Below are 25,466 nucleotides of genomic sequence, written 5' to 3' on the forward strand. Positions count from 1 at the left end.
TGCTGGGTCTCCCACTGCACTTAGCAGTAGGAAGCACGTCCTGGGCAGGCAGCTCGGCTTGGAGGATGACAGCAGGTTGCAGGACTAAAATGAGAGCTTGCCTGAGGTGCTACAGCTGTTCAGAAGGAGCCAGCTGAACACCACCTCAAAACCTCTGCTTTTAGTTTTCCCGTGTTTCCAACTCAACACAAAGCCAGATTTCAACTTTTGTTTGTTTCAGGATGAAAAATACCCTCAGTACTGGAATTTTGTGGGATACATGCCAAATTATTATTTTTAAAAATCAACTCTACCGTCAGCACAACTAAGGACTATGTTTCTGTATTAAATATATAAGTTGGAGTAAACTACACTTAAAGCTTGATCTTTTATTAGGGACTTCCCCCCCTCAGCTCTCATTTATACAACCAAAACAACAAAAAATACTACCTGTCTCAAATCACTGGAGGTTGAAGTGTTCTTCAAAAGTCTCATATTAAACACAAATCAGAGTTAGCGTTAACTGGAGTTGCGACTGCATCTCCACAGCTGATTACCAGATGGGGAAACTATGCCTTTCTGGAAAGGCTGACGTAGCTTGAACAGAAATGAAAGCAGGAACAATAATGGATACGGCCATACATCAAAACTTTTATGCAGTAATGTGGGCACATGGCTGGATTAAAGAGGGCACGGGAAGAGGCAGACTCTCAGCGCTGAGCATACAAGCAATCCCAAGAGCAAAAGACCTCCATCTACTCATGGGAGGCAGCTACAGGGAAATTCGCTCAGCTCCACCTAAAGAGGATTACCACAGAGATTAGATGATCTCTCACCCCAGAAAGGGAGGGGGATGCAAAGCACTTCCAGCAGCAGTGCAGGGCTCGAGTCTCCGAGCATGACCTACAGGTAACTGCTGGCTGCAGTTCACTCTCCACAGTTCCAGGCATCTGCTCAGTAAGGGAGGGGCTGTTGTTCCCATTCCCATTTTCAGATGGGAAGATCAGAAGGTTTTGATCCACAAAAATGGTTTATACAGTTCTCCAGTAAACCAGAGACTGCCGCCACAGCTTCCTTTTTTCTTTTTTTGGTCTTTTGTTATGTCTTATTTAAAATTTTGATTAAAAATCCAAACCAAAACAATCAACACCACCACCACACCACCCCAAAAAAACCCCCACCTTTCCACACTTACTTTTCTAGGGTTCACTTTGTACCTGCTCCCCTTAGGGATGGATGGAACCCCACAGCCATGGTGGGAAGGCAGTGTGGTTCTAATAGAGCTTCTCCATAAGGAGTTCTCACTTTGCCCTTACCACCACAGCGGCACTTATAATGTCAGCTCGTGCAGGCCTGCTTTAAAAACATCAAACCAACCAACCCCGCACTGAAATATCCTCCCAAGGCCTGCAGTGAACACAACTGGGAGCCTCATACATGCAGAGACTGACCTTTCAAGAGAGTCAAATCTTTTGCATTATGCATATAGCTCCTCCCAGGGACGCGTCACATCTAACCCAACATTGAATACACCAGACTAACAGAAAGCAGAACAGGCGCGTAGAAGACTTAAAAGTAAGGCTGATGGTAAGTGTTTTGGGGCTATCTCTCAGGACTCCACTGACATTTTTCAAAGGGCAAAGCACATAAGGGTTTTGCGCTTACCTGCCAAGAAAAAAGGAAACAGAAGCTGCTGGTAAGGCATTCAAACACAGTTTGCAGGCAGCACAAACCAGTCTCCAAAAAGGGATCATTTAGCCTGGAAAGAAGGAAGGAAGTCACGTTAGGAGCAACAGGTTATTATTTTTAAGGTTTTTTTCTATATATGGAAGAGGAGAAACATTCCGTAATACCTATGGTTTGATAGACATTCAAGTCAATATGCTGCTCCTGGCTAAGTATCCTTAATATTGCTTTGTGGAAGGGGAGAGCAGAAACCTGACGGTTTTACCCAGTCAGGCCCTCTGCAACCTGCCGCTGCCACATCCAGAGATAAGCAGGGAGGAGGCATTAAGTACAGCACGTGTATCTAGCAAAGGAGGTTAACTGGAAAATTTTACTTCTGAAGTATTAGTGAGGGATGTGCGTGACCGAGTATGGCTGAGCTTCTGCCGTTTTGCTGCATAGCACCTATTTGAGAACTGTCTTGTATCGAGTACCCCCAGCTGTCTGTGAACAAACTTGTAAACCATCAGCCGTTCCTCTCCAGCTGGAGCATTGCACAGTGTCCCACATCATGATATAAAAACTTGATTAGCTGTGCTGACCAGTACGTTCCATAAACATATAACAAAACTTCCCACTGTTTAATTATTTGTGTGCAAAAACCAGATGATTTTATAACACGAAAAACTTGAGCTGGCAGGTCGTGGGGGAAAAAAAACCACCAGAAACCCCAGCAGAAATAGGAGAGCTATTCAGCCCTGTAATATAGAAAACCAAAGATGTGAATTCTTCAACCCTCTTGTAAATCTCTCGTGAACATTTTTTAAACCACCTCTAGTTAACTAAGCCTCTTGATGTACAAAGTCAAAATGATTGTGCACAGCCCCCGTTCTGCTCTGGGAACTGGGAAACCTCAAATCTAGCAAACAGCAGTCAGCAAATGGAGGATGCATTCAACGACCAAATTTGAAAACCAAAAGTATTTATCCAGTTTTAAATGTCAGACCATGCAAAAAAAACCCCAGGCAATTCATTATGAAAAACAGGCCTGATACAGCAAAATAGAATTACGTACTCTTCGATGGGATTTTTCTAAGATCATCAGCTGTCCACACAGCTGGAGTTACTGGATCATTTCAGGACTTCTGCTGATCTACACCATTCTTACCTCAAAACCCTGCCACTTTGAGCTTTCTTTGCTCTAGTTAGTGGAAACAGGATCAAAGGGCTTCAGCTTGGAAGGGCCTAATTAGAACTTGGTTCAAATCAAAGAAGCGTTCATCCCAGCCCACTAGCAACAGCAATACTGACTGCTCCACATCTGCGTCAACTGGATCCCACTTCAAGGTGCTTTTGGGGGTGGGAAGAAGTGGCAAAAGAAGGGGTGAAAAATGGGCAAAAGACAAAGCTTGCCTACAGTCTGGGTCAGCAACAACATGTCACAAACAAAAGTCTAAGTGAAATTGTAGCAATGGAAAACAATCAGTCCTGTCCACCTCTGGTTTTAAAGGTCCTTACAAAGTGCGGGATAAAGGACAGATGTGTTTTCACAAGAGGAGTGAAAGCAGCAGAATTCCTTGAGCTTTGGACGAAGCCTGGAGGGACACTTCCACTGCAGGACATGACACACTCTAGGAAATACTCATTTCAATTTTGTGTCTGTTTGGTATGTGCACTGAAACATCTGCTCTGCTTGTCTGCGCACAGAGCTTGGTAAAACTGGAGTTAAAAATCTAACCTCTGAAATGAACTATGAAATGAACTAGAGCCAAGGCAAGGAATACCTTCAGACTGGGGGAGGAAGGGCTGAGGGGAAGAGCACTCGAGTTTCTTGCTAGTGCCAAAGCTCACAATTTGAAATCTCTCTACCTTTCCACATTTTTTTCCATGAATATATAAAGAAAACGCAAATGCTGTTTCAGGTTTGGTTTTTTTTTTTTTTTCAAAACATAGGTCCTTCCTTAACTTTGCAAATGAACTTCTCTATTTTTATTAACCTCTATCCATAACTACTGCATATTCAGACACCTACCCCCAAACTCCAATCCTCCATGCCACTATGGCAAAACTTTTATCTGTAGCAGCTTCCAGATACCACTCTGAATCTAAACTTCCTTTATTCAGAGGCTGAGAACAGAATGTCCTCCTACCAAGCCACTCATGTCTTCAGTTTCAATCTTTCTGTAATAAAATACTGCAAGAGCTTTTTCCAAAGCAGGTGTAGTGGTTTTTGCTTTGTTTTGTTTTTAAAATCAAAGTGCAGCAGAGGATTTCGCTAAGATACAGGACTGTTTCATCGATCACTATTTAAGATGCCAGATCTATACAGACTGTCATTACAATTCAAGAGCACGGCTGACAGTCTGCGCCTCTATACTTGTTGATCTGGGGCACAGATATTACACTTTCTCCACTTTTAATGGTACCAAAAGGTGACCAAATAGCCATGTCTGGAGTCTCATTCTCCATCTCAAGAAGCAAGAAGAGATATATCAGCCTACTCTAGTTACAAGGTTTTTGGTTGACTCCAACTCACTAAATCTCATTTGCAGCTGCCTTCAAAATACCGTATGGACATATGTGGTTCTCCTGAGCACCAGCAAGAAAGCCAAAAGCAATCACAGCCTGCCAAGCAACTGTCAGCTCAGTAAAGTTGCCATATAACATGCAGACCACAAACAGTCAACATCATACTAAAAGGGAAGACTATTAGCTTAGCTTGGACTCAGGCCAGCGGTCTGCGTGTAAAGATCCTGTGCAGGGTAGCACAGACTGAAGCTCAGTGTAAGTTAATTTGCCTTCTTGGGTAAGCTACTCCACATGGACTATGAGGCCACTCAGGCTGCTTCCGGCACTGTGCACGGCAAAGCTGGCTCCAAGCCTGTAGCAGGGGAGCACACAGAACAACACAAGTGATGGCTGGATGGTCACGCTCAAAGAGTTGCGGAAAACGACTTGATGTCCAAGTGGAGACCAGTGATGAGTGGAGCTCCTCAGGCGTCCGTACTGGGACGGGCACTGTTGAACAGCTTTGTCAGCGACATGGACAGTGAGATGGAGTGCACCCTCAGCAAGTTTGCTGACGACCCCAAGCTCTGTGGAGTAGTCGATGCACTGGAGGGAAGGGATGCCATCCAGAGGGACCTGGACAGGCTTGAGAGGTGGGCCCATACGAACCTCATGAAGTTCAACAAGGCTGAGTGCGAGGTCCTGCACCTGGGTCAGGGCAATCCCAAGCACAAATACAGGGTGGCTGGAGAATGGATTGAGAGCAGCCCTGAGGAGAAGGACTTGGGGGTGTTGCTTGATGAGAAGCTCAACATGAGCTGGCAATGTGCACTTGCAGCCCAGAAAGCCAACCACAACCTGGACTGCATCAAAAGCCGCATGGCCAGCAGGTTGAGGGAGGTCTGCCCCTCTACTCCATTCTGGTGAGACCCCACCTGGAGTACTGTGTCCAGCTCTGGGGTCACCAACATAAGAAGGACATGGACCTGTTGGAGAGGGTCCAGAGGAGGGCCACAAAGATGATCACAGGGCTGGAGCACCTCTGCTATGATGACAGCCTGAAAGAGTTGGGGTTGTTCAGCCTGGAGAAGAGAAGTCTCCAGGGAGACCTTGTAGCAGCTTTCCAGTACCTAAAGGGGGCCTACAGGAAAGACAGGGAGGGACTCTTTATCAGGGAGTGTAGCGACAGGATGAGGGGTAATTGTTTTAAACTGAAAGAGGGGAGATTTAGATTAGATATTAGGAAGAAATTCTTTACTGTGGGGGTGGTGAGGCACTGGAACAGGTTGCCCAGGGAAGTTGTGGATGCCCCATTCCTGGAAGTGTTCAAGGCCAGCTTGGATGGGGCTTTGAGTAACCTGGTCTAGCGGAAGGTGTTCTATGATTCTATGACCTTAAATAAGCTCCCAGAACCTCAGAACAGTCTCATCCCAGTCTAGTGAATTCTTGGCAGCAGTGACAGTAAGGCCATCGTTCACAATAAAACATTTTTTGTAGTAATTATTAGATATTCTCCACCAGAACACATACCACTTCCCAACTTATCACACTTATGTGCAGTCTGTCTCTCTGCTGAGGCTGCCAGTGACAGTCTGTATCCACTGGAGACTGCAATGAGATGACCAGCTCATTTCAGGTAAGCCCCAACTCACTGTCCAAGGACAGTTAATTTTCTACTTGGCTCTGAATCTCAGGAACACTCACATAAAAAGAACACAAACCCAAATACACTAACCTACACTTCATCTGAACATTGTCCACATAAATAAGCACGGACGTTAATGAAAGAGAGATGTCAACACTAAAAGGTGTTGAAAATTATTTTAGGAATAACGAATGCTTCAGGGATTAACAGTACCATATGGTACCTTTCAGCTCCAACTTCCTGGTACAAATCCAGCTAGAGCAGCTTGGATAAAAACCTTTACCATCTGGTGACTTATTACTTTATGGAAAATAAACAGGTGTTTGTATCACACACACACAGAATCCACCACCATAACTGGAAGTCTTGTTGCATTTCTCAGTAGAGAGATCAAAGAGGGCCAGCATACTCTTCTCTTCCCCCAGTACAACTAGTCTATTTACGTGTGGAGCGAGGACAGCTGAATGCCAAATACTACTACCACCCACTATCAGAAATTAAAATAAGACATACCATGCTTCCAGCAACAGTCTTTTTCAGGGAACAGGAGGATTTATGGCTTTCAAACCGAAATCTCATCTGCTGCTCCCCCACACCCCCCATATCCCCTGAAGCAAGAGATGTAACAATATTCTCCTTCCCTACAAGCTTTATCTTGCTTGTTTTCTTAGACCACCACTGCTATAACAGCACTGCTATAAAATATTTCACATTTAGCAGCCCTCATATCAGCCTTAACAAGGAAGCCTGTAGTAATCAGCATCCATACCTCAGTGACTTCATTTATCCTTTTTTATTCAAGAGTACTGTCCGAGTTCGAGTTACCTGGTTTGGTTATAAATTTGCTCTCCCGTGCTATAATTTCTTCCTATGAGTTAGAAAGGAGATTTTAAAAAAAATATTATTATCATCATATGAAATATGCAAGCAGCTACTATTAGTTTTAAACTTAATAGCAACAGTTACCTAAGTATTCCCTGGGTTTCCTCTTCTCAATTTTCATGGAAATCACTTTTTGTATAGCAGAATTTACTGGCTATTTAATACCTTATCTTTCTTAGTGGCATACAGGAGCTTCTCTGAATAACTTGAAACTGGAACAGTCAGAAGATAATTTGTTTGCCTTCTTTAAAGCTCTATTTTTATCCTGCGGCAAGTAGTGTTTTTTTGGCTAAGGCTTAATGCAGTTACTTTCATATCCCATAATGACCAGGAGCACAAATCACATCAGAGAAATCTCTTAAGTTTCCTTGGCAAATCTGCACCTGTTCTTTTGTAGCCTCTTAATCAAAAAACCCAGTAAGTATTCTTATTTCATTACCCCCTCCACACTTTGAACACTACAGATCAAGAGCACGGTAATGCAGACCAGAGACTTTCTATTATTCCTCCTTTGAACGTTTTATCAGTATGACTAACACATGTCAAGTAAGACAAAGCTAGAAATAACTGAGAGAGACTTGTTAAACCAAAGATCTGCCAGAAACATCATCCTACAAATCATATTTTGTCTCTTCATACACCAGTAACACTAGCTCCCTGGTCTGACCACCTGTGTCTGGATGCACTGTCTGGCAGGGCTCCCCAGGGAAAATTTTCATGCATCTGCTAGACTTTTCCAGGTATTTTTGAGCTTTTTTATCCTTACTCTGCCAATTACACACATACTAAAATAAAGTATCAGTGACTACTAAGTTGCTAATATTCAGGGCCAAAAGCGGCCCTGTACAACAGAGAACAGTTTGCATTGGTTCAAAATGACCAAGCTCCAGCCCCTAGTTTAAACACAGCATGCACCCAGGTCTCAGTTAACAACTTCTCCGTTCACTTCCAGTTCTTGTATGCTATTGATTATACAGCTGCTGGACCACAGTGGAGGTCCTGGGTGAATTAATGTGCAACGTTTCAAGGGGTGCTCTCCCCCCGGCTAAGTGCAATGCATGAACACTTACTGAAGAATTTCAAAAGGACCAGAAAGCGCACGGGCCCAGATGCTGTCAAGTCAGCCACTGCCTGCTAGAAAGGCTTAACCCATTTTAGGATTTGCTTGGCACTTATCCATTTAAGATTTTAATCCACCGCTTTTGTCCTTCAGATTCTTCTATGGATTTGTGGCACAGACAGAAGGCAAGACTGGCTAATTTGAGCCTTGCTTTCGGACACCTTCCTTGTCGGTCCTGACAAGTTTCTTGTCTCTTGTCAAAATGAATGGCCTCTCTTTGTCAGCTGGTGCACTAGTCCAGCATGCCTTCACAGGAGAACAGAAAAAAACAGGCAAAAAAAGTGCTATTTGATGCATGTTTAAATGCAATTACAAGACGGCTGAAACTCGACAAGACTCCTGAAAAAGAGGTAAAGGGACAAAGTCTGCTTTGAAAGGGACCACAAAACATCACCAGAAGTTTGCACTGCTCTAACAAAAGGTAAATCAGGAGCCACAGGAGGTACCAGGGATTCTGTGTCATCCCCACAAAACCAGCCCAAAACAGAGTGCAGTGGCATTTGCAAGACAGAGCCGGTGGCTTATTGGAGGCTACATAAAACCAGAGCAAAACTCCCAAAAGGTTTGGTAAGCTGTCCATCTCGCAAAAAGGCCACAGCCTAAGCTACCAGTGCCTTCCCACAATTTCCAGCTTCTCTGGGACCATGCTTCCCAAAAGACAGAGAAATGCTCTTACTCTCAACTGAGAACTCATCGTTGGTTCATCTGCACATTGCAAAGACCCCTGCAGTAAACTCAGAAGCTTTGCTGTCCATGTAGAAGCATACATCATCATACCCATAGACGCAGTAACATTCTTCTGGGCAAGCTTAAATGCAGATTTCAGACCTACGTGCTGATAACTTGATTTACCTTTGTAGCAAAATACAAAGAAAACTGCCTCTAACTTTGTAATTAGGAGGGTCCAGATGCTACCTTTTTGGACCTTCACTTTCAGAGGAAGACTCTCGGCCTGTGGAACTGCCCATGCAACAAAAGACCCCTCAGCAAAGTTAGGGTGGAGCCTACAGGCAAAACAGATCACTCAAGCACTCAGTATCGGCCACCCTGGTAACTTTGGGTACCATAGGTGCAATTGCAGAGGCTGCTAAACCTACCTAAGAGTGTTGCTTCGCACCTCCTCCCTGTGCCCACCTGGGCACTTCTGCTGCCAGTGTGCCGTGGCTAGAGGTTACACGGCCTTGTGCTCAGCTGAAGCGGGGAGCCCAAGCCAGCAAAAAGCCCAAGACCTAACAAGCATTTTAGCTATGTCATATCAGCTGGCTGTCCATCTGGCTTCATCAGTGCCAATGCTGGCAGGGGAGCAAGGAATGCTTTCTGAGGACAAGGGATGGTGGGACTTCTCTTTTTGACGGTGACCTACATGTTTAAGGTGCGGTTTCATGATCAGTGTAAGTCATAGTGGGTGCTTGGTACCTGACTGGCAGACCACACAGCCTACTTTCTATATGAACACTACTACTATTTGGCCATTGGCTTCTTCAGTATTTTACAATATTCCTTTACAGGCCTCTAAGTGGGATTCCTACGAATACTTAAAATTATCAGAATATCCGAGGAAAAAATCAGACTCTCAAATCCAGCATTGTCCTTTTCTGTAGAGAGAAGGGAAAGTACAAGGGAGAAAAATACTTTCATGAGTACATGTTTGCATACATTTTGAGGTGGGACATCCTCTCTTTCTTTGTTATTGAAGACAAACTCTGAAGGACTGCAAAATCTTTTAATTCATTAATGACACAAAAATATGGACGCAACTGTGCCTAGATTTTACATGTTCAGTTAACCATTTCAGCTCAGTCTCCAGGCGGGGAGGGGGGAATAAATAAATAAATGAAATAAAACCTCAAATGCAGACTTTTTTTTTTTTTTTAATGATACACCACTGCCTACCAACCATCCGCAGATTGCAGTGCTATTAGAAAAAAAAAAAAAAAACACAGAAAAAAGGTGTGTGCACTAATAGTATATTCTCTATTTCTTGTTTGTCGTTTTCCCTGCCCCGGTTTCTCTTTTAGTTCCAGATTCTTTGCTCTCTCCTTTAATTTTCTCAACTTCTCCCATCCCTTAACTGCATTTCTTATAGTATGAATATAAGCTTTCATTTTCTCCCTTCAGACAGTGGGACTTGAATGAGTCTTGCCCACTGAATGGCACCTGACATGATTTTCTCATGCCTCATCTCAGGTGTCTCAACTGTAAACGTTACTTGGTGTCTGCTTATATCCAGTTGTCTTTCCTTGATCGCACTGTTACGTGCCAAGTTCAACAGCATCAGCTTACAATTGAAAAGAAGGACTAAAAAGTGTCCGGCTTGCTATTCACCTGTAATAAGAGAAGCTGTCTGAAGCTGGAGGCATCTTCATCTTGCATACAAAGCCATTTAACAAGATCCAGTGACCTGATGGTGAACTTAGAAAAATTGGACAACAAAAGAGAAGCAGTATTCCTGCGTTTAATCATGCAGTGATTCTGGAAGCGCTGCTCAGATGCTAGACTCACTCCCACTTGGAGTCCTCAAACCCAGATACTCTGCCCCCCAGCTTTCTAAAAAGGGATACCTGAATTTAACTTCCAAGAGAAAAATGTGATGGCCACTCTTGAAAGTATCTGACAGCAATACCTTTTGGCATGAGCATGGGTACTTCATCCTTGTCCTCATTTGCACCCCAGATGCAGCTGACCACACAAAACTAATAAACTGCTTCAGCCTTCACCATCTGTCCTCATTCGCTTTTGGCAATTCTGCCTTACGTTCTGTACATGACTACCATGATATAGATGAGCCTCAGGGTACAGTACCACTTACATGAAACTGGGTTTACTAGGCATAAAAATCAGGATCTCTTGTGTAATACGTGTACAAAAACATAACTTTGTACACAGACAGAGCTATTCCAGCCAGCGGTTTTGCACTCTCATGTTCTCTGAAACAGAGATGAAAACAAGGACCAAAGGGGACAAAGCTACTGAAAGTTAACGCATGCACACACACAGACACGTTATGCTAGAAGTTTCCCCAGTGGCTCATATTCTTATTTCTGTCAGGTGCACAGGGGGCTTCTTCCCTCAAAAATTGTATCTACTCACATGGCTCAAATACAAATTACACAAACTGTTCACAAAGGAATTCACAAAGGGTTTTGATTCATTTTTTATCAAGTCTTGTATCCTGACCCGAGTTTCGCATCTTTTTTTTTTTTCCAGACATTCTGTAATGGTTTTAAATACAACATGGCCAAAAATAATCTCTTAAAATCTATGTATTTTTCTTCTGTGGAGATACCACACCTGTGATACTGACCACAGCACCTTTGTCTCTCTCTCCTCCCTCTATAGCCCATGCCTGCTATTTCTTTACCCACAGTACCTACAGAACCTGATCTCTCTCATCAGCCTGATCATTTCTGATGCCAGCCCCATAACACTCTTGACTGGGACAGCCACCAAAGTCACCACTGGTCTTTCTATACTGACCTCATTTCCTGAGAGCTATTCAGCGTACTACTGCTTAGATGGTTACCCTAGCTGGTCGCTTCAGTTGCACTTCCTTCACTGATCTGCCACCCTCACAAGCGTCGCAGCTCTGTCAGGGCTCATTCTCTGTCTCCGGGAACATAGTTACCTGCTCTTCCATTTTACTGCTCCACTGTACCTCCATCCATCCTATCCCACGTTGTGCCACCATCCTTTGCTGTCCCACTGTCTGTACTACCCCCAATAGAAAACTATTGCCCACTACTGTCTGTAAAGATTTTCCTGTCCTCCTTCCAATCAGCTTTTTGAACCACTTTTAATCATGATTCCCCACCCCAACCCCACAAACAGACATGCTTCCCCAGTAGGAAACCTACCCAACAGATCTACCCAATTAGAGCTGCTAACTTAAAAAAACGCACCAATCCAAAGTTATCAAAACCTAAGAAAACCACTGAGAAGGTTAGAAAAGGAACTTTAACTTCTTTGTAATAATACAAAGAACTATACCCCATTCCCAGTTATATACAAATATATATATATATACAGACACACAAACACACCTTCTCATAATCTGAAACTATCTCTGGGCTTGTACATTTAGTTTTCATAATCATGTTAAATTTTCTCTGCTCTGGGCCATAGTCCTAGCTCCTTCACAGGTTTTCTATGTTATCTTAGGCAAGTTACTAAATATCTGGAAGTCTGGAGAACTTGGTTCCCCTCCACTAGAATCAACAAAAGTAGTCAGCTCGCTCAGATTCATGAGAGGGCAAACAATTCTGATCTGTACGCCTGTCTCCCAATCTATTAATTTTGCTCCTCTAATAATTAGACAGGGATAACATTAGTGCCTCATCTGGGTGCTCAAGAGGACAATTAAGCACTTGAGGAAGGTATACACAAAAGCTGTACAAATGAATTGCAGTAAAAGAACAAAACTAAAACCCAGCAAAACCCAACAAATACGGCCAACAATAAACATAAAGCAGAGAAACACCTCAAACCCTAATTGTGGAGGACAAATAAAGATTTATGAAACATCCTGTCAGCTACTTGACATGTATTACCTCTCCTCCAAGTTACATCTAAGAAAACTCTCCATGTTTATATTGTTCACCTTCCTAGGCATTTCACCTTGTGTCTCATTAACCACAACGTCAGCGTCTAGTAAGACATCAAGTGGCATTACTAATTGTTGTTGACTTAAAAACTGCATGCTGAACTAGCAGCAAAAGAGCTTATTAGAAAGAATAAAGGAGAAAACCTGGCCAAAATTCTCTTTAATTTTCATTTATCCTTTAAGGACAATCAGAACAACAGATGGTTTATCATTCCTGCACAGCTCCTGAGTAAAGAGAGCTGATCCATTTATTTAAGAGCCTTACCTCCTGTCAGCCCTGTGTTTGGGAAATGGCATATTGCAAGGTTTCCCCTTATTACAAGACTGCTTTCCGAACAGGCCTGGAAAAATTTAAGCTTTCCTGTCAGTCAGATGAGCCCCTTTATCCCATTTGGCGACAAACCTTGGATAAAAATAGACTGCCATCTGACTAAACAACTGCAAGACACATGCTGGAATGCAACTGATCTGAATATTAGTTAATCAGTTGATGCCTCTCCAGCAACACGTTATGACTGCTCGGAAAGCATATGAGACTATCTTCAATAGTGCACTTGAAAAAAATTTAAATTAAAAGCGGGCATTTGGCTTTTTTTCTTCCCTATTTTAAAGAAGGCTTGTTAACTTGAGCCTTCTCCATGAGTTCCATGTAGAAGTCTCATGCTGTTTTCTTTTCACCTTTTGTGCTTCTCTCTCCCTTTTCACTTTTTGGGACAGAAGGGAAAGATAACAGACTCAAAAGTGAACGTAGCTCAGAAGGCCTAAAAGACTTCTGCGTGAAGACTTTGATGTAACACATACCAGTCCACCAGTCTGGCATATGAGAATGACTGTTGTTGGCTATTGGGAAGGACGAATACAGATCAGTCTTTGTGACAGTAAAATATTTCATGGTACCCTGACGGTATTAAGAGTATTTTGGTTTTATTGACAGAAATGTCTTCTGTCTAAAATAAATTAAAAAAAAAAGTTTGAATCAATCACTAATACAAGTTAGAAAGAGTCAATAAAGTAACTGAAGTGAAAGAGACTCCTCCTTTCTGGTCAACACATACTTCATCAGTTTAATCTTTTGAATTGGGAAACCTTGAGGAAAGAAGTTAAGTGAGAGCAACTCTACTGACATGAATTCTGAATCTATTCTATTGCTTCAGGCTGATTAGAGATTTATGGCAGCTCAGAATAACATGACTTTATAAGTATCAAATTCAAACAATTTTAAAGCACAATCTCTGAGAAATTTTTGATGTATACATACAGAGCATAACTCACGAAGGTTAGACTTCGCTACCTGAACTCCACATTTTGGACCACAGAGAAACATTCACTCGCCTTTCCAACACAGCTTCTACTCCTTCACTGTCAAATGTATTTAAGCAGATAACCTACAGCACACAGTTATCTCTGCTGGAATTTCTGGGATGGTACTTAACTGAGAAATTGCAATATTCTTTCACTTATGCTTTTATACTTTTATAAATAATAATTATAATAAAAAGTCTTATATTTTTGAGTGTTATCATTGTGCCCTAGAAGTGCATTAGAGAGGGTACCTGCACTTCAAAGAACCATCATATTATTTTAGTTAGGAAATAACACAAGTTTGGGTGCATGAGGGAAGGAAAATTTTAGGGAAATAGTCAATATCTACTGCCTTAAGGACACACGACAGACTAGACTGTTACCTCTAAACTGCTACCGCTAAATTACTATGGAAAACTCCACTTCAATGATAACTTTCAAGAAAAATGTAAACAAATGCTACATTAGATATGAGAGGAAAAGCCAGTTTCCCAGAGAAATGTGGAGATGCAGCGTTTATTTAATTCATTTATGTCACATGATGATCCACAATGAAGGAAAGAGTGGAAAGAAGAATGTCACCCACCCTGTTATTACTAGATTGTCTTGAATACATGTTATGGTCCTCAATAAGGGTAGGTGAGTAATTAATTCAACACATCTCCAGAAAACTACCATGTATTTATATTATCTCAGAGCAACTTGAATTATGGAGGAAAACACGTCTCTTTCAGTCCTCTACTGAAGCCTTTGAGGAGAGAAAGACATCTCCACGATGTAATTACAGTTAGTTTAGGGAAAGCTGACACTTTCTACTCAAACTCCACAACAGAAAAAGTCTTACTGGAAACTGTGCATCACTGACTGATCCTTTGAATGCTGCTAGAAGGCAAACAAAGCCATTTACCATTTTGCAACAGAGAAAAGCAAAAGTACTTCACACAATCCATTTGTCACCATGCAGGAAGTTTTGTTTGCTTGTCTGCTTTTTAAAAAGTAACAATGGCATCCTTTTGCAAACAAAATGGTAGCAACCAGCTTGATACAAACACTAAACTTAAATTCATAGAATCATAGGGTTGGAAGGGACCTCTGGAGATCATCTAGTCCAACCCCCCTGCCAGAGCAGGGTCACCTAGAGCAGGTTACACAGGAACGCATTCAGGTGGGTTTTGAATGTCTCCAGAGTTGGAGACTCCACCACCTCCCTGGGCAGCCTGTTCCAGTGCTCTGCCACCCTCAAAGTAAAGAAGTTCCTCCTCATGCTTAGGTGGAACTTCCTATGCTCAAGTTTGTGCCCGTTACCTCTTGTCCTGTCACTGGGCACCACTGAAAAGAGCCTGGCCCCATCCTCCTGACACCCACCCTTTAAGTATTTATAAGTGTTGATAAGGTCCCCCCTCAGCCGTCTTTTTTCCAGACTGAAGAGACCCAAATCCCTCAGCCTTTCCTCATAAGAGAGGTGTTCCAGTCCCCTCATCATCTTGGTAGCTCTCTGCTGCACCCTTTCCAGCAGTTCCCTGTCCCTCTTGAACCGGGGAGCCCAGAACTGGACACAGTACTCCAGGTGTGGCCTCACCAAGGCAGACTAGAGGGGGAGGATGACCTCCCTGGACCTGCTGGCCACACTCTTCTTCATGCACCCCAGGATGCCATTGGCCTTCTTGGCCACGAGGGCACATTGCTGGCTCCTGGTCACCCTGTTGTCCACCAGGACTCCCAGGTCTCTCTCCACCGAGCTGCTCTCCAGCAGGTCAGCCCCCAACCTGTGCTGGTGCATGGGGTTATTCCTCCCCAGCTGCAGCACCCTACACTTGCCCTTGTTGAATTTCATAAGGTTCTTCTCTGCCCAACTCTCCAGCCTGTCCAGGTCTCTCTGTATGGCGGCACAGCCTTCCGGTGTGTCAGCCACCCCCCCCAGCTTTGTGTCATCGGCAAACTTGCTGAGGGTGCACTCTGTCCCCTCATCCAGGTCATTGATGAATATATTGAAGAGGACTGGACCCAGTACTGACCCCTGGGGAACACCACTCCTCACTGACCTCCAACTAGACTCTGTGCCCCTAATCACTACCCTCTGAGCTCATTCTTCCTATTCTGCCTGCTCCTCATGTAATTTTATTGGATGATGAATGTTTCAGATCTTGCAGTGGACAGGCCCCTAGATCACAGAACAGATAGGCAAAGTTTGAACTTACTTCCTTTTAAATATGGTGATTAGTTCTTGGTCAACATATGTATTTTTTAAATTGGGATACCAAAAAAGAGACTGTCAATAATTTTCTTCCAAGAATCATTTTGCTACCTAGAAGAGGAAAATCTGTAAAGAGCACATGTATATATTTAAAAAGGAAGAGACACTCAGATCACAGCAAAAATGGGAGCTCCCCATTTCTCCAAATGATGCTCTAATCTGTTAGAAGGAAGGTCATTTTAGGATTATTGTAGTATATACTTTCCATTAGCTGGGAGCCTCCTGCTCACCCATATGCTGCTTTTCCTTTTAAGTGCAGCAAGGCCTGCTCATTCTAGTTGTCGGGATCCATGCAGTCAAACTAAATTATTCCATTTGTGTTGACGAGGATCAAATGAACATGTAAGGTCAAAAAAACCTGTGCTAATTATAGCAGGGGGTGAGTGTGTTCATGCAGGGGGAGATGCGAGCTGGGATGCTGGACTCGAAGAAGTGATGTGAATAAACCTGCACGAGTATAAATTGCAAGGATTTATTGCAATGCAAATGCTGGCATGAGGACTTGAGTCATAACTGTCTCCTAGCCCAAGAAGATAAGGATATGTGAGCTGTTGATTCTAGCATGTTCTCAGCTTTCAGCAGCATGAGTAAAAAAAGAGCATGTCCTATTGCTGATTTTTCTTCTTTTTTCTTTTAGCACCTATTTTTGGGGGGATTTTCTTTCCACCAGCTCTCAAAGCTGCCCTCATCAGTATCCTTTGAGAGGCAGCTGAGAAGAGAGGGGAAAGTGGGTGTCTGATGGCCATACAAGTAATAACAATTCAGAGAGTTTTATCCTATTCAAGCAAAAGCGAGCTTCTAGTTCAGACTGGCCTCAAATCTTTTTCCTCTCAGTTTGAGAGTGCACTAGCTGAACAAAAAGGTCTACTACAAGGAATACCTCCTGGGTCATTTTGTGATGTGCTAAAGTTCCACTACAGAATTGCCTAGGAGGCCTAAGTGGCATCCTGGCAATGTATAAGCCCCTGATTAAACAATGTACAGCTTTAAAAAAATCCATTGGTAAACTTACCATTATTTCAAAAGGATGTGTTTGAAGTAAGTACTAGAGACAATGCCTTGCTGACCCATAGATCTGCTTTCCATGACAATTGGAAGACTTACTTTACTCTCCAAGAAGTTCTACATGTCTGTTAGTCATGCAAGGCCAATACCACCACAGAAGAAGCATTTAGTTCCTACATGCAATCACTGCTCCACAACCTCGTTCTGGTTACATTTCTGCTACTTTTCTTGAAGATTCTGGCAACCAAATTGTTCTTGTGACACATACATACACAATAATAATAATAATAAAAAAAAACCCACAAAAAAAAAAAATCAAGAAATCTTGCTGTCACGTCCCAGTTAAAAGAACAAGAAATCCTAGTATGGCAAAGGATTCCATAGCACCTTTTTTTTTTTCACCTAAAAACGACTCCCATCTTAAACTCCACTCATTTTTATTGATCCAAGACATTTTTATGAGTCTCAAACTGTATTTTTATATATTCAAGGGTAATAAAAGGATTTCTGTTCACTGGACTATTCACTACACCTGTACTGCACAAGAAAGCCCAATGCAGAAACACTTGGGCTGGCCCTTCTGGACAAAGTGGGGTTGTACCATGGCCAGACTGCAGCTCCCACCGAAACACAGAGACAGGATGGAGATGCACACCAGCAAGCTGTACCACCTGGGGCTTACTAACAGCGTGCTGAAACAGTGGCACTGCATACAGCTCCAAAATGGGTACAGCCTCTGCCCGGGTGTGTACACTGTGCCCCCATGGCATCATACACTCTTGCTTTCTGGGGTGCCAGGCAAATGAAGCGCCTCAGCACTCAAAACCTCTGGCCCAACTTGTCAAGTTATCTGTCATACCCACAGCTAAAAAGCCTGCGGCAACAAAGCACCGGAAAGAACAGAAGCCTTACGCTTCAGGTCTTAATCCAGTCCTAGGATTAGGGATTAAAAACACAGACTTTCAGGGCAAAAGCAAACACTCTGTTTTGGTGAGTTAAAACTTCACGTAAAGAACAGACAAACCAATATTGATTCTTGCCAGCTGAAGATACTGGAGTACCAGGAAATTTCTTCAGACAGTATCCATTTGCACAAAGAGACTAAGACTTCAGAAATACCTGTGTCGTGGATTATACGTTAAGAAAGGGAGGAAGTCCCACTCCTGCCACCTTGGTTAAAGACTCTCATCTCTTTTTGCTCCCTGCAGTTCCATCCATCAACTAACTCCCCTCCCTTACAACAGGGACGCTGTTGTAATTCTCAAAACCACCACTGTTCTCACTGCCTTCTCTCTGCTTCTCAAGACTGCTAAGTGGGTTAAAAGCCTTTGCTTCAAATTCTTTTCCAGGCTTTATTGACCCTGCTTCTGTCTTCTGCAGATTTAAAGCTCTAACATCTCCCACAATAAGATGAAGAGCCCTTCCTTCATACACATTGACCTTAATTTTGCCATAGTAGTTAAAAAAAAAAGAAAAAAAGAAAAAGTGTTCTGCACACACTTCAGCAAGTAGTATCTTGTTCTCCCTACAACTTTTTGAAGTGCACTAAGCCCAACCAGATGTAACATTTTTGACAGCCCATAAAATATATTACCACAAGTATGCTCTCCCCATAAAAGAAGGCAGCTGCCTGTGTCATCTCCTGTTTTCGTCCCTTAAAATTAGCTGAATTACCCATCACTCTCTCACTTTGCCCACATTCATGAAAATATTCCCTGCGTATTGGTACAGACACTGCATGGATCAGGTTTCATTTCTTCTGGTAAAAAAACCAACCACCAAACAGAACTTCAGGGAATCCCTGCTTTGATTTCACTGAGGTTTTTCAGTGAGTAATCCTCACCTTAACTGCAAGGTAGTTAAGGACAATACGTTTGACAACTTGCAAGCACAGAACCAAGGAACACTCTACACGTTGCCGTATGAAAGCCAGCTGTGCACCCTATGCATTTCAAAAGAGAGATTCAGGCAACATGTAAACAGCACAGGAGCACAAACCACTGCAACTTTCACACAAGTCAAAAGCAGGACAGAGCTTCTTTACCACAGTGTTGTCAGACAGGTGTAGTGCCAGTGCAACATGCTCAGCGGTTTTAACCCACAAAGTTGTAAATGAACTGTGACTACTCAGAAGACTCCCTCACCCAGCTGTGACACTCCTGTGAGTGACGCGACTAGAAAATCTTGGACAGGAAATTCCTGCGTTACTCTTTCTAGCCTGACAGCTTGAAACAAGGTCTTTTAAACTTGGTTTTCCTCTCCTAATTTAAGATTGAAAATAAGAAAGGCTGGAGTGACAAGCACTTGGGGATTCTGATATTAATATATGTGTATCGTTACCCTGTTATTCTGTCATTGGCTACTGGTTTGCTTCTGGCACAATTTCTGTTCCAATTATTGCTTGCCTTCTCATCATGTTCTATATGGAGCCGTGTCACACATATACAAGGCTATGAGGTAAAAACTTGTGTGTTAGAACAAATGCACGCCTGGCAGCCATGCAAAAAACATCTACCCTCTAGTTTATCTGAGCCTGTCTATTAATTTGTACCATGTGGTTACACCAGTCACATCCAACACTGGAACCCTCTCTAAGTTACCTCTGCTACATTTGTGATCATGCTCTTTCCAATTCTGCTATAAGAGGGCAGAAACACCTTTGATTTGAACTAGGAATAGAATCACAGATTATCTCAAGTTGTAAGGGACGCACTAGGATCATCGAGTCCAACTCTCTCCCCCTTGCAGGACTACCTAACACTAAGCCATATGGCTATGGGTATCATCCAGACGTTCCTTGAACTCTGACAGGCTTGGTGCCATGACCACTTCCCTGGGGAGCCTGCTCCAGTGACCGATCACCCTCTCAGTGAGGAACCTTTTCCTAATGTCAAATCCAGACTGTGTGCTGGAGACACTTAAGTACATACCTCATTACTGCTGCTTCAATTACCTTTGAAACAAAAACATTACGCACACAAAGCTGGGGAAACAGCATGGTGTCCTCAGAATCAGAGACATAGACTCAGGTGTGCCTGGAAATGGCCAAGCCTGAACCAAATCTCTGGTCCCCTGCTAATGTCTGCCTGCCGGCTGCAATGCCACCCGGCAGGCACAGTCCCTACCGAGGCCAGGCAGTAGAATCACAGAATCTTCATGGTTGGAAAGGACCTTTGAGATCATCGAGTCCAACCATACGCACACAAAAAAACCCAAACGCCTACCCTCTCTGCCACTAGAGCATGCCCTGACGTGCCAAATCTAGACGTTTCTTAAATACCTCTAGGGATGGTGACTCAACCACCTCCCTGGGCAGGCTGTTCCAGTGCCTGACCACTCTTTCAGTAAAGTAATTCTTCCTAATATCTAATCTAAACCTCCCCTGCCACAACTTCAGACCATTTCCTCTGGTCCTGTCATTATTCACCTGGGAGAAGAGGCCAACACCCACCTCTCTACACCCTCCTTTCAGGTGGTTGTAGAGGGCAATGAGGTCTCCCCTCAGCTTCCTCTTCTCCAAGCTAAACATGCCCAGCTCCCTCAGCCTCTCCTCATATGACTTGGTCTCCAGACCCCTCACCAGCCTGGTGGCTCTCCTCTGGACACGCTCCAGCACTTCAATGTCCCTCTTGCACAGAGGGGCCCAGAACTGAACACAGGACTCGAGGTGAGGCCTCACCAGTGCCGAGTACAGGGGGACGATCACTTCCCTACTCCTGCTGGCCACGCTATTCCTGATACAAGCCAGAGCGCTGTTGGAGCCAAGCAGCTGCCACCTCCCATAGCCAAGCAAGGGAGCAGGTTGCCCACGGGGAAACCACCCTTGCGGGGGGCTCACGCCCGCCTGCACAGAGCCCCGAGCAGCCGGGCCCGCCCTGGCGCCGAGCCCGCCGTGCCGCTCTGCAGCCGCCAGAGGGCGGCAGAGGCCCAGGCGCGGCGGAGCGGGCTGGGCGCGGCCGAGTGCGCCCGCGGGGTCCGGCCCGCTGCGCTGGGGCTGCGCCGCTTCCCTCCGCCCGGGCCCGCTGCCCTCCGCCCCGGGGCTCCCCCGCGCCCCGACCTGCTCCCCTCAACCCCGGGGTTCCCGGCCCGCCCCCCTCCGCCCGCTCCTCGGTGCTGGCGCCGCAGGGCAGGTTTGCCGTGCTCGCTAGGGAGCTCCACGTTCTCGGCCGCGGGGCGGGACAATCGTTTCCAATGAAAAGTACCGTATCTACTGCATTATATAAGTAATACTAGCAAGACTCACACAATTAACCACATATTAAAATACCTCTTTGCACATAATTAGGCAAAACTAGTATATATTTAATAATTTCCCATGAAATCGTGCTTTTGTAGGAGTCAAAGCATCAACCCGTTGAACTCCCTGTCCCACTTGTTAATTGGCAGTATCACCTGCTCCAGAGCAAAGTTTTTTACTGGAAAACTTTTGGCACCGAGTGTTTTACAGCACTGAACTCCAGAGGTTACCTGAACTTGGTGAAAAGTGAATCGACGTGAAGTCTGCTACTTTGACTAAAAGTCTTTGCAACTGCATACATAAAGACGTGCAAACTCATTACCTATCTTCTTTCAACAGTCACTGATTGCAGACGCTCCTATATGTTGCCCAAGTCTGGAAAGTTTGTATTCCTGTTTCTTTGCAATATTTTCATTCTTCTAAGCCACATGACATTTCTATCACCACTAGTTAATCAACTTTGTTTCTCTGTCTCGGGGAAGGAATTCTATTTAATTTGTTCTACCTGTGCAAAAGGCACATAAAGCGCTGCTGCTCAGTGCACACCAATGAGTGGAAGGGCTATATAAATATTTTTCATATTATAAAAGAGTATACTTATAAAAACTGAGTTGCTTGTGAAACTTCATTTGGTAAAGTGATTCAATATGTTTGCCTGTGACAGCAGAATTGAAAGAAGTGCTGTCAAGTAAATACACAGTTAACGTCACTTCAAATGACATTTCACAAGGTACAATCCTCTGTACACAGTACTTTCATTCCCCCTTGCAAGGTAGGAAGCATTCTTTTCAGATCCCACAATTTTCAGTTGTTCATGCCCAAGCTGGGGTATTGGACAAATGGCAGCAAAATCTCAGCCCTCACTTCACTGTTCCTTCAAAAGGAGAGGAGGACAGCTGCTCCCTCCAGTGAATACCATATATTCCTAAACTCTTTCAGTTAAACTAGAACTTAAGTTTATAAAACAACCCATGCTCAGTCCTAAATAACCCCAATATAACACAGGAATTAAAGGTTTAACATGAAATTGAACTCAACATCACTCAGTTTTATAAATCTCTTCTACATTCCCTCTCAGTCGTATCTTTTGAAGATACCATAGAGAGGGAAGAGAAGCAGCGACACCAAATAAACGGAAGTTATAACTTAGCTGTGTCGGTTAACTTCATCCAGTGTAAGCTTCATATTTAAGATACTATTTTTCAGTCAGGTTTTAAAAACTTTTCTTGCAAGCAGGTAAAGATAAAGTAATAACTAACATATGCTGGAAAAAACAAAGGATGACTCAAAACCACACACACATCAGAAAAGTATCAGGCAATTCTGATCCCACCAAAGAGGGGCTTTTGACACTTTACTTGAAGAAACAGCTGTATTAGGATGGCTGGACACAACTTAATGCAATTCAATGGAGCTAGATTTTCTAATGATTGTTTGCACTACCTCTCTTTCGGAAACCCGATCACTTACAGGGTATGTCTTCCAAGGGCTGAATTCATTCTGTATGTTAAACCTTGGATAAGAACCCTAATCACATCAGTTCAAATCAGCAACAGCGTCACTAAACTGGGAAAGAATTTATAAATAGGGAGGGGAGGATGTTCTAGGATTAACATATACTGAAATTGAATAAGGCAAAGCAGAAGTTTGCCTTGCATACTAGCCATGTCCCAACACTAGAAAAAGGAGTTATTTAAGTTCAGTTTTGCTTTTATGCGCAGCACGCCATGCATTTGCAGGTCCATGTTGTAAGCCAGCATCACCCTAATGTGCCTGTATGGCCTGAGATACTATCACCTGCTTCCCAGAAGAGTGTGCTAGCTCAGGTTCATCTCAGCATTGAATGGCTTCCGCTCAGAGCTGGCCTGCATCCATCTGGCACAGGACACAGGCAGAGTGAGCTTGTGTCTGCCTGCTCAATACCATGCAAATGACCCCTTACTTTACAGTTCTGGTATGAAAGGGACTACACTGTCCAAGAACATGCAATGAACAGAACATAACTGCACAATAAAAATAAAAAGACTATAGGTAGATGTTTCAGGATAGACAATATGTATCAGCTGAACTGCATTCCTGCTGGTGGACTGAAGGCAGCATGGGCTAGAGTATATTTTATCCTACTCTTACATTGCACAACATTCGATGGACTCCTGTTGAAATTTTATAAAATTGCTATTAGAATGACACATAACCTCTATATAAACTGCAGCTAATAGCCTGAGGTACCTGTGGTTGACCGGAATTTAGAGGCTTAGATAATCAAACTGTGAGCTATGATGTTTGAGGGCTAACTAAAGGCATGCACTTGTCTAGCATGCTGGCAGGTTGCTAGAATTTAACCAACATTCTGTACTTGGTGGAAAATATCAACTCCATTAGCATGCATACAGCTCAGCTTCTGATGTAAACGCACTTCCATTTCATTAGCTGCTCACTGGCTAAGAGTAAGAAGAAAGACAAATTGCTGTGGATTGTGTTTAACATTTTCTTTCATTAATCTGTATTACTAAGGTCTTAGACTTGTCACAGGTATGCAGCGTTTTAACTTAAGTGGTAACTGCACTGAAAACTCTGCAGAGTCAACTTGTTCCCTACAACATTTCATAGTAGTATTTCACTTTGAACTTACAAGCAGTTTAGTCTTTGGGTCTTCTTTCTTTCTCAGTTTTACACAGGAAATCTGTTTCACATCTTAAGAACCTTGAAAACCTCCAACTTTCTCCTCACAACCCCCAAAAAAACAACCCAATCAAAAAACCCCACAAACAAACAAGAGCTGCTTTCCTGGATAGTAGGCTGATGGTATTTTCCAGATTTTATAAGATGAGTTGCTGTTTTCAGGCTAGTCAGGGATAAAGCCAAAAGCCGAATAAGCAATAAGGAGTTGACAACAAAGCTGCAGTTCATAAGTGGTTTTCTCTGGAGTGGTTGAGGAACTTATAGGAGATACACTTCTTCCCCTCCATGACAAAACAGTCACCAATACATTTTTTTCCCAGTCACTAATACTCATAAACAAGTGCTCTAACTGACATCCTGAATTACTAGCCAGAGATTACTTCACATGTTTGGCCAATGAGAACAACTTACTAAATTGCCACTCCTCTCTCCAACGAAGTTATTCCCATGCCCAGTTCAGGCTACAGTCTCGAGAGTCCTATTGCTTATTCCCTCCTCACTCTGAAAAGTCTACGCTGCTTCATTAGGAAAACATCAGGTGCCACTCAAGGTTGTCATCTTTGCTGAAAAGTACATTTCTGCAGAGACTGTTCTCCTTTCCTGCCTGAAACTGCAAGGACAAGCGCCTTGTTACGACATTGCTCGTTCCTCTTCCTTTGCAAAGATAAGCTGTAGGACACACATCATTGCTATGTAACTATACCAGTGCTGGGGTGAGGGAGGTCTATCCCACTAAAAATTATAATAAAAGAGGAACAAATTTGTGTATGTTGGCAAGGGCCAAGTCAGATAGAAAAACATTCAATACCAGGAACTAGCTATCTTTTCTGCAACAAGCAGTAATCCACTATGTAGAATAAAACCCCTGAATGCATTATTCAACAGCATGAACTGCTGTTGAGGTGGGTGGCCAGAGGGCTATTTTACACTCCTGTAACACAAGTTGTCTCAGAATTTGAGTTTGTTGCCTGTATCAAAGATTTGGAAGACTGAGGAATTGGGCTCTCTGAATAAGAATGGTATTCCTCTTCATCTCATGTCTAGCTATTGTATGTTGGCCATGACAGCAGTTCTGCATGACTATATTTACCAGCTTTTAGAATATTGTAAGATGTACAAGCAGTATTCTCTCCATTCCAAAACTAGAAAAAACAAGAACAGAAAAGCAACTCGTGTAAGGTCAAGTTGCACCTGTTTCTTGCTAATCTAAAGACATTAGCTTGCTGAAGTGGCACAGCTAAGTTTATTCAATGTGTGCTTAAGAACACTATGCCAGCATCAATCCAAGTCCAACTGCTGTGGATAAAGTGTTCCTGTATTAATCATTATAAACCTTTTCCAGTGCAACACCTGTAGCCTGGCAAGATGCAGAGGGCATTAGTGTAAGTATGAACTGGAAATTCTCCACCTATTTTATAGCAGCAGCCAGGCTCTTCCTCTGAATTTCATTTTGTCTATGTCATTTGCTCAGGAAGAATGGGCCTTACTAAACACAAAACTCCCCCATTTCATTAAAAGTCGATAAATTCAGCAACTTTCCGAGTCTCTGTTGTTAATTTGGTCTTTTATGCTTCTATGTAATAATAG

General features: G+C 43.2%; 1 long non-coding RNA gene across 20 annotated transcripts in view; it reads right to left on the reverse strand.

The window, feature by feature from the left end:
* LOC128901998 (uncharacterized) overlaps positions 1–25,466 on the reverse strand; it is a 90,505-nt gene that overhangs the window by 44,388 nt on the left and 20,651 nt on the right. For 6 of the 20 annotated variants that reach the window (XR_008463597.1, XR_008463592.1, XR_008463599.1 and 3 more), the window contains exons 1-3: positions 12,665–12,704; positions 6,567–6,665; positions 1,645–1,738 (exon numbers count right to left, since the gene is read on the reverse strand). This is a non-coding gene — a long non-coding RNA (uncharacterized LOC128901998). Of the gene's footprint in view, positions 1–1,644; positions 1,739–6,566; positions 6,666–6,763; positions 6,781–8,896; positions 8,929–11,424; positions 11,448–12,664; positions 12,744–16,967; positions 17,034–25,466 lie in introns of those variants that run through there. The other 14 variants (XR_008463580.1, XR_008463584.1, XR_008463566.1 and 11 more) reach the window with 11 other exon arrangements.

The sequence above is a fragment of the Rissa tridactyla genome, chromosome 1 (assembly GCF_028500815.1).
Source record: "Rissa tridactyla isolate bRisTri1 chromosome 1, bRisTri1.patW.cur.20221130, whole genome shotgun sequence".
NCBI classification, from domain to species: domain Eukaryota; kingdom Metazoa; phylum Chordata; class Aves; order Charadriiformes; family Laridae; genus Rissa; species Rissa tridactyla.